We start from the raw sequence: 15,876 nt of genomic DNA, 5'->3' as shown, positions 1-15,876 counted from the left end.
AGCCGTAGATGGGTCTGAAGAACGAAGAAGGGAGGAAAATCAATCAAAAATCCAAGAAAGGAAAAACGGAAGAAGCAGAACCCAAGGGAAAGTTTCTGGGCAAGTGGATTACCTGCGCCAAGATCTTCAGTTGCGGCCTCGGTCGCCGCAGGATCAGCAGTGCCGTCCCTTGCCGGAGAGTCCCCCCTTGCCGGAGAGCGCTCCCTTGCCGGGGACTCCTCCCTTGGCGGCGCAGTCGAAGCAGGTGGCACTTCGGGACCGGCCTCCGGGCGCTCCTGATGAGGCTGCTCTGCTCCTGCACAAGTCAACAAGCAAGATATCAACAAAGGAAAAAGCACTCAAGCGCGCCCGGCAGCAGAAGGCTAAACTATGAACTTATGCTGGGGGCTGCGCTGGGGGCTGCTCTGAGGGGTGATTGCCGGGTCCGTCAAGGTGGTCTCGGGACCACCTCCTGCCGACACGATGGGGTCATCCTCGATGACGATCACCGCGGCCTTGTCCCTCTTCGCCGCTCTCTGGGCCAGTGTTCTGAAAAGAAAGGAGTCCAGATTGGAGCAAGTCAGATACAAGATATAAACAACAAGATTGAAGGATTATAAGAGCACCAAAGAAACTCACTCTTCTTCCTCCTCGTCGGAGCTGAGCGCGGAAAGATCGAAGTCCGGCCCTCCTCCAGTGCGGCGAGGTGGAGGAGTAGGATCCCTTGCCCGCTTGGCGGGGGCAGTGGCAGTGGCCCGGGAAGATCCCACTCCAGTTGCCGCTGTTGCGTGAGGCGCTCCCGCGGCAACATTGCTTGCCGCGGTAGAGCGCGTCGCACGGCTCGGTGGTTGTGGAGCCGGCTGCCGCCCCGCTGCGTCCCCGGCCCTGCGAAGGCGCCTCCTTGGCGGGGCCGGGGGCTCCGCCTGCGGCAAGTTCTCTGAAGGCTTAGCCTCCTCCTCGCTGGCCTCACTCGGCTCGGCTTTGGAACCGGCAGGCTCCTCCTCGCCCATGAACTCCGCGCGTTCGGCAAGGTTTGCTGCCTCTGCAGCCTCCGCCTCCTCCACAGTAAACCCAAACACACCCGCAGCAGCTGCGGCCGCAGCCTCTTCCGCCCTAGTAGCGATGAGCTGCAGCTCCTCGTCGGTGGTGTCACGGGTGAGGCTCTTCTGCTCGTCAGTGCGGACCGGCACTTCCTCCAAGGTGTCGAAGAACGCTCGCACAACGTCATCCGCAGGCTCTTGCCAAGTTGGGACGATGCCGTGTGAATCGCACAACGGCATCATGGCGCGGATCCGGTCAAGCAAAGAGTTATTGCACAAAGGAACTACGCCCCTCGGCAGTGTGAATGGGTGCTGGGGGTCGCGTTTGAATAATTCCAAGAGCATTGCGTCCAACTCCAAGACGGTGAAGTTGTAGTTGAGGCCCGGCCGCAGCCTCATGATGTCCGCCGAATTCTTGAATTCCCAGGCGGGCCTCCCCCTCTCCTGTAGGGGGGCAATGCGGCGGCGGAGGAAATCTGCCCCGACAGCACCTACTGTGAGCCCGGCAAGCCTGAGGCGAAGAATCCTAGTGATGGCGATCTTCAGCCTCTCGTCTTCCGGGGCCACGTTGCTCCAGTCATTGCCGCGCACTATTGGAGTTTGGCGCACGGCGGTGAAGGGCTGCGGATTCTCCTCAACGATCCAGCACCACTCCGCTCTCCACTCCTCCCACTTGCTGCGGAGCTCACCCTCCAAGTACGCCTCTTTCTTGCCGACTCTCGAGACCCAGGCAATCCCTCCGACAAGCGGCTCTCCTCTCTCTACCCGAGGTATGAAGAAGTGGCGGAAAAAGGGCAACACTAGGGTGGACTCCGACAAAGTTTTCGCACAAGTGTGCGAAAACTGCCATGGTCAGGACAGCGTTGGGGGTGAAGTCAAGGAGGCGGAAACCATATGTGTTCATAATGTCACAAAAGAACTCCGAGAAGGGCAGGTAGAGCCCGCAATAGAAGAATAGCGAGAAGAACGGGTACCCATTTGGAGCCGACTCCGAGGCAGCGGCCGGGAGTACCCTCGTGCGCGGATGCGCACGCGTCTCCGTCGCCCAAATGAGGTAGAAGTACTCCCTCAGCTCTTGCACGCCGATCTGGGGGGTGAAGATCGCCCGCTCCTTCCGCAGCGCCGCGAGCCGCTGCGCCTCGGCCGACTTCACACCCTTTCCCTTGTCGGCTTTCGGGGCCATGGCGGAGGTGGTGGGGAAGGTCGACGGCGTGGTGATGCTGGTGGCAATGGGGGGGGGGGGCGGAGCGCTGCTCTCTCGGCTTCGAGAAGAAGGGGGGAGCGGCGGAGTTTGTGAAGAAGGAGTAGCAGCAACCAGCGAGGGGGAACGAACTGCCTCTGTTTCTTCTGCTTATAAAGAGGGACGGGGCGGACGTTTCGGCCTTCCAAATAAACAACCACCCACGATCTCTCCCACGATGCCGCATTCAACGCGTGTCGTTATGGGAGAGCGCGGAGGATACGAAACAAGATTTGGCGTGGCCCAGTCCGCATGTGCCCATGCCCTGTCTTGGGACTGGCCCAACAGTGCTCAGCACCGTGTCTGGCCCAGGCCCGGGGGCTCCTGTCGGTGTACTAGAATAGGGGTACCCTAGTACCCCGAACTTGTGCACGTGCAGTTACAGCACCCCGCGGCAAAGGCTTGCCGGGCGAACGCCAAGATCCCCCAAGGTTCCCTTGGAGCCATCCAAGAATAAAGTATTTAAGCTAAGGAGACAAGACCCCGACAAGAGGAGCTTGCCGGGAAGGCCAACCAAGGCGCTCCAAGGAACTTGCCGCGACGCGCCACGCGCTCCGGCAAGGCAACAAGGCCCCTGCAAGAGGAGCTTGCCGGGAAGACTAAACAAGGTACACCGAGGCCCGGTGAGTGACGAGCTTCTGGACAACAGCGGCAAGGCGCTTGCCGCGGCAGGCGGCCACTCTGCGCCCACGCTCCAGCACATCCACCAACGTGTCGCTCTGGGGGCCTCTCCGGGCGCGCGTGGCGGGAGGCTGTGCAGCCAGTGGTGCGCAGTGGCATGCGAAGCTGACAAGATCGCCATCGTGGCGAACAGTGGCGCCCCTAACGGTCCTTTTCTGCACTGTTCGGGCGACTCAGACGGGCATTTAATGCCCTTGTCCCCTGCCGTCAGGGTTAGGTAGGGTGCACTGTACAAGCAACTGTATCAACTACCTCGCTTTTTATGTTTTTACCCTCCTCTGCGTTGCCACCTGTCGGTGATCCCTTTAGCGTATAAAAGGAGGCCCATGCGCAACGTAGAGGGGGTTCGGAGTTTGCTTCGATTCATTCGTAGCCCAGAAAACATCACACTCTCTCGCTCGAGAGCAAGAACACCAGATAATACAACCAGACAAGCAACAGTAGGAGTTTTATCTCTCCGGAGAGCTCCGAAGCTGGGTAAACTGCTCGTGTGCCTCGCCTCGATCTGCTCTTCGTGCGACCTCCGCCCCCCCGCCGAACCGAAAGGGGCCCGGTCCGCCGGCCCCATAGGTGTTCGTGGATCAGTTTCCCTGACAATACGTCGGCACGTGGCACGGCCCAACAGAGGCCCATTCCTGTGAAAAGGCCGGCCCGTTTGACTTGGTCAAAAGGTGGTGGGCCAGCCCATGGAAAGCCTGTTAACGGCCTATTCGCATATAGCCCATTTATAGCCCGCTAACGCAAGGCCCATTATGCCCTATCCGAATTAGGCCCAGTAGCGTCATCTGGGCCATCCAATATGTTTCCAGCCCGTTTTCACTTCTGGCCCATGTATGGCCCATGACGTCTTTCGGCCCATATGAGGCCCTTTATAACTCTTGGCCCATTAACGGCCCGTGGTGAAACTGGCCTGTAAGGAATAGTGTATCACTTTACACCCATTAACGGCCCGTGGTGAAACTGGCCCGTAATGAACAGTGTATCACTTTATACCCATTAACGGCTCGTTATTCCGTTGGGTTGTTTCCATCCCATGTAATCTTTCGGCCTTCTAAGAGCCCATTTATTCTTGGGCTCATTTCCAGCATTCGTTTACTTACGCCCCGTTACTGTCATTTTCTGCTTGTGGGCCAAATTTAGCCCGTGGTTACAGTCGGCCCGCTTGTGGTCCGTTAACACGTTGGGCCATTTTCATAGCGTCATCAAATACGGCCTATTAACGATGGCCCATTATGGTCGGCCCATGAATGGACTATTCCAACTCTAGCCCGTTTACGACCATAATGCGGCCTGTTATTGGCCCATGTTTGGCCAATCGATCATACGGCCCGTATAAGGCCCATTGATGATACGGCCCGTAGAAGGCCCATTGTTTCTACGGCCCGTAGAAGGCCCATTGTTTCTATGGCCCGTAGAAGGACCACTGTTTCTACGGCCCGTAGGAGGACCAGTGTCACTACAGTTAATATTAGCCCATGGTTATTGTGGCCTAGTTTTAAAAATAGGTTATTGTAGCCACTAGCAAACCGCGGAAAAGAACTGCAATGACTATAAGCAAACAAATAAACAAGACAACAAGGAAATAAATAAGCAAGCAACTTACGCTAGGCTATCACAGGTATCACACATATTACATCCACTGGGCATCAAAGTTCGCCACCAGTGCAAATAAACGCGTCGACAAAAGAATATACAAAACTGAGAGAACTTCAGAAGGCACAAGGCCTGGCCAGGTCGGCCCCCCAAACAGCCAAAGAAGGTGAGTAGACCTTAGTTGTGTCAACGATAGATGCATCAACACTAGATATATGGCATGATGGTGCGCACGGCAGTCCTCTGACATCTTCATTGCATCTTTGACTTCAAGTCGGAGCTGAGCTGAAGCAAGCCTTTCCACTTTAAGTTGAGACTGAAGAAGTCAAACTGATTGAGGCAGCGACTACATAGAGGTTGTCTCACACCTGCTAGTGAGTAGCTTCAACTCACTGTCTTCATCAAGATAGGACCTTGGGGTCATCTCGCTGTCCTCAAGATGGTTTGGCTCACTATCTTCCCTGAAGTTCTGCCTGGCGTAAGAGATACGACTCTGAAAGAGAAACAAGGAGACACATAACAGGTTTCACAATTATATAAGCAAATAAATGGATCTGTTCTGCATAAGGAACATGTTTTTACAAGTACAATTTGAAACTGGTAGTTGTTGCAAACATCCAATCAGATGTAAACAGCAAAGCAAACAACAATGGAGGAAATGATGCCTATCCAAATCTATACTAGAACAAAGTTTGAACGCTTGAGAAGGATGAGCTTATATTACATCTTAACACGGGCTGGACAAAGCCCTTCTCCATGTTGATGGAAGGATAATTCAATAAATTCCCCAAAGAAAATTCTTTATAAGCGTTGCCATTATTCTACATTTTGCAAAGAGTAAATATAGATCAAATAATATTGGAAGAAACAGAGGATAATGAAGCTCAGGTGCAGACTGATGATACATAATCAAATAGGAATTAATTAAGTACAACATTACAAGGCAAAACGGAGAGAGGTACTAACAAGATCAATGCAGAGCCCAATATTGTTTTGAGATCGTATGATCCTTTGAGCAAGGAGATTCATCTGAAATTAGTTTTCATACAAGAGAGAAGGTAAGGCACAAGCAAAAATTTAGGAGTTCAAATTTTGAATTGATATCATAGACAGTACCTGACGCTGGGCTCCCAACAGTTCTAATAGGGGTTTGGCCACTGGAGTAGGGGTAAAGTGTGGTACAGTTGTGCATGTCTTTTCTGTGGCTGCTGATCTATCTGATTTAACAGGTATCACTACCTTTTCCAAATACCTAGTTTGTACTCCTTGAGGATCTGCACTCACCCTCTTCCTTTTGGACATCTATTACGAAAGAACAACATTTGACTGGAAAAACATAGTGTGACGACACATGGAATAGGTACAGAAAATGGATAGGTATGGCATATACTCATATATGATGCTTAAACTAAGTAGATGGTGTAACAAAGTAGAAGTAATGCAAGAGGTTAGATGCAAAATATGTGCGACCAATACAACTTTGCAAAGTTAGAGCAAGCACCTTGATGGGTGAATAAGATAGGCCATCCTCCACCATGCCAAGTTTGTTAGCCAGTAGATCGTTCCGCAATATTCCTCTCGTGCACCCATTCTCATATTCATTTTGATAATTTTCAATATCTGACATGCATGAAAACATAAAAACAAGTGAGATTTTCTTTGTAATGCAGAAGTGATTCTAATCTAATACTGCCTCCCTGTAAACCCCTTTGTGCTATCTCTGCAATTCTTTTAAGAGATGCCATGCATGATGTAATTTGTTGTGTGCATTAATATAATGTGGCCTACTACTCAAAATATGAGAGCTCCAGAACTGATGACACTTCGCAGATGACAGCTTCAACATATAGTAAAGAAGAACAAGTCGACCTGACCTGGCAGATTCCAAATATACTAAGGGAGAACAACTCGACCTGAGCAGTCGACCGCAAGAGAAGAGTATCATCTTAAAGAAGAGCAGAAGAGCAAGCAGATTGAAGATATTACAAGTCTTTCAATACAATGTCGGTTAGCCACCCATGATGAACCAGAGCGCACAGAGAAATACTATTCTTTCTGGTCTCTCCATATGTGGCTCACATGCATTTCGAAACTAAAGTAGGAACATTTAGCTAACCAATTAAACATCTCTCAGTTTTACTAATATCAGCAATAATATCAGATATGAATTTGTACAACTAATCTTGTTTAGCTCGATGGGTGGAGCAGTGCTATTACGACATGAACCACGTAGGCTGATTGTGGTCATCATAAAATGGGGAAACCATAAGCATGATGAGTACAGTCTTGACCGTGGCAGTGGGATGGCAGATCTGAAGCTGCAAACTACGCAAAGGGTAGTTAGCAACCGATGTTTGCTTTGAAATAACAACTAAGATTTTGTATGGACAAGAAAGTACGGTCAACAAGTGACAAAGAAATGCAATTATGCTGTCTCTCTATATGTCGCGGCATGCATTTGGAAACTCAAGTGGGACCTTTAGCTAACCAATTAAATGTGTCGGTTAACTAATATCAGTATCATATCACAATCATATTTGAACAACTAAGCTTTCGAATTCTGAGTGTTGTGTTTTTAGCTTGAAGGGCGGAGTAATGCTAGTATGACAGAAAGCACCTACGCAGATCATAGTAGAGTAGATAAAAGGGGAAAACCCTAAGCATTAAGAGAAAAATCAGGAAAGTGGAACTAGCTGGACTAGTGGGTGGCGCACATGCTTTTTGAAACGAATATAGGAACATTAGGTGACCAATTAAACGTTCTCTGTTTTATTGATATGAGCATCATATCAGATTCGTATTTCAACACGTAAGCTTTGGGTTGAGGTCTTGAGGAGTAGTGCTAGCACGACACAAAGCACCTACGATGATGGTAGTGAATATAAAGGGGGGAAACCATAAGCTTTACGAGTATAGTGCCCATGCCATGGCGGATCTGAAGGTGCAAACCGGACAAAGCTACTTCGCAACCAATGTTTGCTTTCAACTAGCCACTACGATTTGGTACGGACAAGAAAAGTACAGTAAACAAATTACGATCTATTTTCCTAGCGAGATCAATAACTTAAGCACATATGGAAGAGTACCACCTCTCTTGCGACGCTGTGTAGGCCTATGCTGATACATTGAGGGTGCTGCGGGTCCGATGGCTGTCGGCGGCGAGGAAGAAGACTTTAGACGACATACGGCCGGGTCGGGGGATATATCCTGTTGCCGTGGATGAGGAGGTCGTAGGAGCGGCAACGACAAGGTGGAAAACGACACCGATGAAGCGAGAGGAGGCGATGAAAGGATCCTGGTCCAGCGCCGTGGATGAGAGACGTCTGTCTCTTGCAGTGGACGACGGGGTAGGGGTAGCGGCTCCGGAAAGGTGGAGGATGGGGTGGCGGATGGAGGAGGCTGGCCGTAGTGCGGAGGTTGTCATGCCGCCGACGGTGTATGAATGGGGAAATGGAGGGGAGGGGGGATCTCAAACTTTGGGACGCGCTTCTCTGAAATGTGGGAAAGTTACGAACTTATCCCCCGTTTAAAATTTCGGACATCGCGTTGGTTGGGGATAGGACGGTAATCTCGCATCTCCCAAATATTTTCTGGTAACTATTTCGGGCAAGGAGAGGGTGTTTTGCCGCCCACGGTGTATGAACGGGGCTGACAGGTAGGGCGGTTGTGTCACGTCTGAGGGAAGTTACACATCTGCCCCTATTTAAAATATTATCCTACATCGATTTCGGACGAGGAGAGTTTGTTTTGCCGCCCACCGTGTATGAATGGGGAAATGGAGGAAGAGACACATGTCTTTCGGACGAGCTTGAATCAAATGTGTTTTGCCGCCCACGTTTGGCGCCCACCGTGTCTGAATGGGCTCAGAGGCCGTCGTGTCACGTCTGATTGAAGTTACTAGTCTACCCCTATCGACAGCAGTGTAAATCCGGTCGATAAGGATGTCAAGTGTCAGGGGTAGACAGTAATTTCCATCTCGCAAACACTTGCTTCGGGCAGCCCACAAATTATAGTGAGTGTTTAGCCGCTTCGTTCAAAACTTGGGAGAATTAGCATTCACGTTTGCCCTGGGCCCTGGCAAACTAAATTCAAATCCAATTTGTATTCGATTACGAATATCCACAGATAATTCTACGTTTTGTTATTTATTTCTTCAAAACCACAACAAAGATTTATTCCACCTTTATATATGATTATGATTTAGAAATGCCGTGATCTTCGAATTCAGTAGGTTGGATACACTCTGAGTCAAACAGTTATTTCATCCAATACAATATGCTCACACGAAAAACAGTTCACCTTATGTCAATCATACAAGTACTGAGGATTACCTCGCCTAAAAAATTCGGATCATTACAACACATGGACAACATAGGGGGTCTTGCAACATAATCCATTCAGAGACATGACACAACATGCAAGTACAATAATCTAATGACAATTTCAACTGGTATCTAAAGAAGAACCGGGATTACCTTGGGCTTCAGATAGCAGAAACAGCAGGACCTCCTCCGTCTTCAAATGCAACATTCTTACTTCCTCCAATTCTTGGGTTGCTTGCATAATGCGTGCCGCTAATTCCGTAATTTCCAGCCTCAAGATAAAGATTACCTCATTCATGGCAGCCACACCATCTCTTTCTGCCTCTAGTAGAGCCTCAAGCACTATAATATCTGTGCTCAGACTGCTCTCCGGCGGTGTTGCCTCTGAACTGCTACCATCTGGTAACATGGATGGCGCACTGCTTCCACAAATAGATTCTGGGGTTGTACATTGTGTCCTAGTGTGAACGGCATCCTGAAAGGTTTCCGCTGGACATAAGTAAGAGATAGTTATCGTATGATCCAGGCAGTAAGCTTACATGGTAAACGACAGACGAATTATTGCCGAGCATGGCAAACTATATTTAAATGGTTCGAAGCAGCATCAGCCGAAAAGAAATTAAAATGGTAAGATGAAACTAGGGATGTAAGTGGCAAATAAACGACATCCGCCAGTCCCATCTAGTTAGTTTTTGCTACCTCCCTAGTTCATTTTCCTCAAAAAACAAAAACTCTTTTGAACTATCATACCACTAGTGGACTTTAATCGGGATTAAACGGGACCCAGTTGACATCCCTAGTTGAAAGGGAGTGTACCACCGCTATATTTAAGTTGCCAAGGCATCTAAGCAGTTGAAATAATCTGAGAAAGCACTTAACAGTGTGGCCTCATATAAACTACGAAGACAGTCTTGTGATGAAGTTGAGAGGAAAAGTTAAGGACTCAAATGAAATAGGCATGCATTTCTTTACGATAGTACAGCAGGCACTGCTGACATATTGGCCAACTCAGGTATAGCGTAACAACAAACAAGCATTCGAATCAAGCAATACAGCAAAGCAGACAACTGAACTATTTGTAATTCGGTAGGATTACAGGTTGAGGGCACAAGCCAAGAAAGCAGCCCACTCGCATTACATTTCACATGTACTAAAACACACTGGCTTACCATATGTTGCTGTGAAGCCTCGCTGCTGTTGCAATGTTCTTTGAAGATATCGTCAGCATCCCGTGGTTGCAAATCTAGTTGTTGTAGTTTATTCTGCACCCTCTATTTAGGTAAAATTAATTTTAATCGCATGCACTGGTCCGAATTGATCATCAATGGTTCATCTAAACTAATGAAAGAAGGGTGTGTGCATACACGACAATATATCTGCTTCCCTCTATTTTTATGCTTGTTCGAGGTGCCAGCCCCAAAAGAACAAATATTTTGCTTGATGGGGTTGGCAGCTCCATAATTAATAGAAGCATCAAATTAGTCATGCAACTTGGGAAGATCAAGAACACACAAACAAGTAATGAACAGAGGCTCGGAGCAGTGATGTAATAGCTAGCATCAGAAAATGTAGGGTAAAACGAACAAAAAGCAGCGGAACCACATGCTAGTTTGCTGATGTGTAATTAAGCATAGAGAACATTAAGCAGTCTGATGGAACCAACAGGTGGCATCAGAACAACACCATTATCATAAATATAGCATTCAAGAAGTAAAATAGTAGGCAGTGATATCTAGGAAGTACAGTAATACTCCCTCCGTTCCAAAATAGATGACTCAACTTTGTACTAACTTCAGTACAAAGTTAGTACAAAGTTGGGTCATCTATTTTGGAACGGAGGGAGTACTTAGGACAAAACTAAAGCATATTAACTATATGTGCACTGGTATGTAATTTAGCACATGTAACATGTTCACTGCCAGAAGTATGGCCCTACAGGTGCAAGCAGAATAACGCGTCTCATGAAAAACTGAATGATGCCCTGAAGAAATTCAAAGGTGCGGTGCTTATGCTAGGAAAGTGAACGTAGGCGCCGGCCGTTGGATAATAGTACCTGATTCTCGGCGGCGTATGGGTATCGTTGTCATACTTGATAGCTAAGGATCGTCGATGGTGCTCGTGTTGCGGTTGAGTTTGGGCCGGCTGTCGCCGTCGCTGAAGCGGCTCCGGTGCTACGGTTGCGGCGCCTGTCGACATACAAGAAAGCTCATTTGTGGTAAGTGAAAAGTTACACGATAAAGAGAAAAACCAAAGGAGTACAAATCGAAATAACCTGATGAGGCTGCGGCGTCGGTAAAGCAGGGCCGGTGGAGTTGAATATGGCGTCCGTGGAGCGGGTCCGGTGCAGTGGACGAAGGCTTCGGCGGGCGCGTTGTACAGTGCTTTCGGTGAGGCGGATCTGTTGCGGCGGACGAGGGCTTGTATGAAGGGCCAGTGAAGGGGCGGACGAGGGAGTTAGTGAAGGGCCTACACTGTGGTGGACGAGGGTGCTGGTTAAGCAGATCCGGTGCGGTGGACCATGATGGCGGTCAAGGAGATCTGGAGCGGTGGACAAGCCAGTCGCTGAAGCGGCTCCGGTGAAGTGGTGAGTTGGCAGTTGGGGGTTCCAAGGTGCGGAAGGTAGATCCGGCGGGGTGTGAGGTCCACCGCTGCGGTGGAGGACTAGATTCGGCGGCTTGCCGTGGTTGGGGGGGTCGGGGAGGGGAAGGGGAGGGGCTCTGGGAAGAATGTGGGGGGCAAAGAGGGGAAAACAATGGAGTTACCAAAGCAGCCCTTTTCCGTTCATGTGGCAGGGGTAAAACAGGAATATCGCAGGGCTAAACTTTCGGGCGCGTGATATTTTGATGTGAGCGGGAAGTTTGAAAGCTTTTGGCGCCTAAAATTATAAGTATTCTGCTCTCGTACGGCCGACTATGATATCATGGCCGACAATTTGTTTGTTTTGCACGCAAAAAAATGTGCAAGTTTTGAAAATCAATGTCTCCAACTCGAAACTTAGATTGTCCATTCAATTCAAATATGGATCATTGAGCTACTACAAGCAAATACCATCATACGGTCCAATTCAAATGAAATTCCAAATGTGTTTATCCTAAATATGATGACAAAAGCAAAAATGTGTATGTGTATGAATAAAGTGGATGATTATAAAGTTTGAACATGCCCGTATGTGTATATCTCTAGGTTTGATATATGAATTTGAAATCACGAAATCCCGGCTTAAAAAATGTACCTCCGTTTAAATGAATTACAAAAGCTAATGATGGAGTCGAATTCCAAAATTCCAATCTTAGGTTTGTAATTCTGGTACATCAAGGTATATCACGCATGTTCAAAAGTATCGTTATCTCATAGTCCAAACTGTGAAACAAATTGATCAACCATGAGTGCACAATATCTCAATTACGCTAAAGTCCCTCAAATATAGACACCTCACTCTTTATCTGAAGCCAACCCCCCTCCCCCCCCCCACCACACACACACACACACACATAGAGAAGTCGTTCTCTCCCCCAAACACCAACACACGAGCACATTAACACCCCTCTCTCTTGTAAAGTCCGGACCCCAATATAGGTCTCTATCACTTTGTCTCTCGGGCATGCACACATCTCTTCCCTCACTCTCTAGGTCTCCCGCTATCTCTCTTACCCAAGCACACGCACTATGTAGAGTGTATATTTCCCATACACACAAAACTTCGCCCCCAAACGTCAATCTCCCTAGTTATGTGGTTCTCGCGCACTCACCTCACACACCACCCCCACTGCAAACAAGCACAGTTTGTCTCCTTGTGCACCACTCTCCTCTTTCTATCTCTCCCACATGCGGACCCGCCCCAGCTCCTTCCCTGTATACATATATGTCGTGACTCTTTCCATAGCTCCCTAATGTATCATCGTTCTCGATTTCGCACATTGTTCTCTACACCATCTATTCTAGATCTCTCATGAAGTCCCTATCACACACACGATGACTCGCTTCCCTTGCGTCTCCGTACATAGGCCAATTTCGGACAACATCAACATTGTCTCCCTATCTATACGCCATTTATGGACACAAACGACCCCTCTCGCCCCCTCTCTTCCTCTCTCTCTCTCTCTCTCTCTCTCTCTCTCTCTCTCGCTCTCACACCCCTCTCCCACACACACACTCGATGTCTCTTCCAAATAGTCTGCTCCCCCCGCCCGCACCCGTGCTATCCGCTACTACACATGTCACACCATTCCTCCTTCCCTTATACTAGGTTCACATCATCAGTGGTCTCTCTACTCCACATACACACACTCCCTCTCACACACAAACGCGTGCACAAACACACACAGACACGCACAAACACCCATTTATCTGGATCCTCATCTCTCCCCATGTCCGCATGTGTATCTCACACACTCACTCTCTAATTATGTATATGTGTCTCCATGTTACACAACACAAAGCCCCATGTACATGTCTCTCTCTATCCTCCACACACATAGACACAAAGAATCTGTTATCATTGCCTCAGTCTCTAACATATCACACACGCACACTGTCTCTCTCTCTCGCAAACACGCTCAACAAGGGTTTCCCCGTGAATAACTAACCGTCTATTCATCAACAGTCGTGGCAGTACGGCGAACACGAGACGTGAAAAAGAATAAATCTACACGTGCTTAGACCACCTAGTATGACTACTAGGACTAGAGCAAGCCAAAAAGCGCGCCGCCGTCACCCCCTCCTTATCGGCGACGGGAAAATCTTTGTTTTACACAGTCGAGAAGTCATTGTGCTAAGGCCCCACATGCCGAGGCGTTGAATAGAATGTAGATGCTAGTTTACGGAAGCAAGTATCGATAATACGTTTGTATCTCCATACTTATATTTCTTCTCTTATAAAAAACCGAGTTGGTGATGATGGTACGTGTGCCATCTTGCAATATAGACCGTCCGATCTATATCTGACGGATGGAAATTAAACTAAAAGATACCCGCACCCCTCTCCACATTTGCAGACAAGGCCTTCCCTCGTTCATCCTTATCTCCAACAAACCTCATTGTTGAGCAATTAAGAAAGGAAGCCTCTGGAACAAACTGGCCTGGTGTCCGCTGCCGGCGTCGTCAATCCCCATGCCTCCGCTCAGTCCGACCACCAATCACCACCACACCCCACTCCTCTTCACCTTATCTCATATTTCTCGAGATATCATTAGTTTTTACACATGGGATTACTCCCGCAAGGGTCAATCACAACAAGTGTTTTATAAAAAAATGCATCTTGATGTTCCGTGCAATGCACAGATCTTGCTAGTACTCCTACACAAGACTAAGTTGGTGATGATGGTGTGTCTGCCATCCATCGTTTCTGACCATTAGATCTACATCTAACGACTGTGAGGTAAGTTGTTGCCTTTTCTCACCAACATCCCACTTGTCTACCAATTTGCAGAAAAACCCATAATTAGTATCTTAAAACCAACCACATCCCTCCCTGACCTCACCAAAACAGCCCAAGGAATATATTCTAATTGAAACATAATATATCTCTAGTGACATATGTATATCAAAATTAGAGTGTTTTGTATCAAGTTTGTGAATAAGTATTATTCTAATTATGATTCGTTGCAACGCACATGAACATTGCTAGTATTTCCAACCATGCATTTTTTTCCTAGTATTCCATAGTTTCGAGTTTTCCATCAAGATATTAGTCACTCATGGTTGATATTTACTTTCAATCATGTACACATATGCATTATGTAACTAGCCTTGCTTATTGGCTTCCAAAGCTTAACTTTCACTCCTACTTACAATATGTAGAGTATTTAACAAAAAAACTACCACTTTCAACCAGCCCTAGGAAGAATCTGTTGTACAAAAAATAGCAAAAACATACCCAAAATTTCTTAATCCACGCCAAAAACTACTAACTAGTACTCCTACCGATTAGGTTCATTTAAACCCATTCATGAAAGGGTTGGCCCACACATCTGTGCTGACGAGGCATCTTAAACCAACATATTTTGTTTGACCGTTGACACGAGGGACCCACATCTGACCTTCTATCCTGTTATTCCCCCTCAAATCATTATTTTTCCTGAACATTACTTCAAACAGTACTGATGCGTGTTTGTCGGTGGCGCCGGTGATGAGCGAGTTGGCCGCCGCTCCACCGGACGGTCCGGACGCCGCGCTGGCCTCCGCAAGGGTTGGCAGGCTGGCCCGAGCGTGACTCACGAGCGAGCAGGCCGCCGCGCTGGCCTTCGCTCGAGCCAGATGGCTGGCCTTAGCGCGGCGCGCACGAGCAAGCCTCCACGTTGCCGTGCCAATCTAGCAAGAAAACCTTGCAGACAAGCAGCTGGACGGAGCTATCTTGGCTAGCTAGCGGCCGCGAGCGCCAGACGGAGCTGGCATCCGGGCTACCGCAACATGGGCTCCGCACCAGCGACGATTTTGACCTCGCCTTCTGTCGGCGGCGGTAGCTGCGTCCCATGGCCGAGGATGACTAGGTGGATGGGCCGGAGGTAGGAGGTCACTCAGGGATTTTTGTGCAGACTGACATGTAGGTCCCACAAGTCATAACGCCCGGTCGAATAGAAGGCGTTGACCTAATGGGAGACATGGGCCCTATCAGAGGTTCGAGTTAGATTCTAACCCTGAACTAACTCTAACCAATGTGGTGTTTGGATGGCAGGGTTAGATTGACAACAAATGTATCCAAACAGGGCCATGTGTTGAAACGTGCCTATAATGGCACTTTGTAGAGTAGTCGTTTCTTGGTAGGGCTGGTTGGTAAGAGCATGTACAATGGTTGATAAGGTAGTCTTATCTGAATTCTGCCACGTATGCGAGTGGTAGTAGTTTCTCGGCATTTTAGTGGTTTCTTGCATTATTAGGGGTTTCTTGTAAGGAACAATGTACGTACTACTAGCGAAAAAAGGCGATTCTAGGTTGCGTTGTACTCCAACAAGTACTACTAGTGGTCACGGGAGTGTATACCTCGTTTTGTGGGTTCGATCCCGGCCGAACGCACGGCGGCCTT

The sequence above is a fragment of the Triticum aestivum genome, chromosome 7B, assembly GCF_018294505.1.
Source record: "Triticum aestivum cultivar Chinese Spring chromosome 7B, IWGSC CS RefSeq v2.1, whole genome shotgun sequence".
Lineage (NCBI taxonomy): Eukaryota > Viridiplantae > Streptophyta > Magnoliopsida > Poales > Poaceae > Triticum > Triticum aestivum.
Note: the sequence above shows the minus strand (reverse complement) of the source record.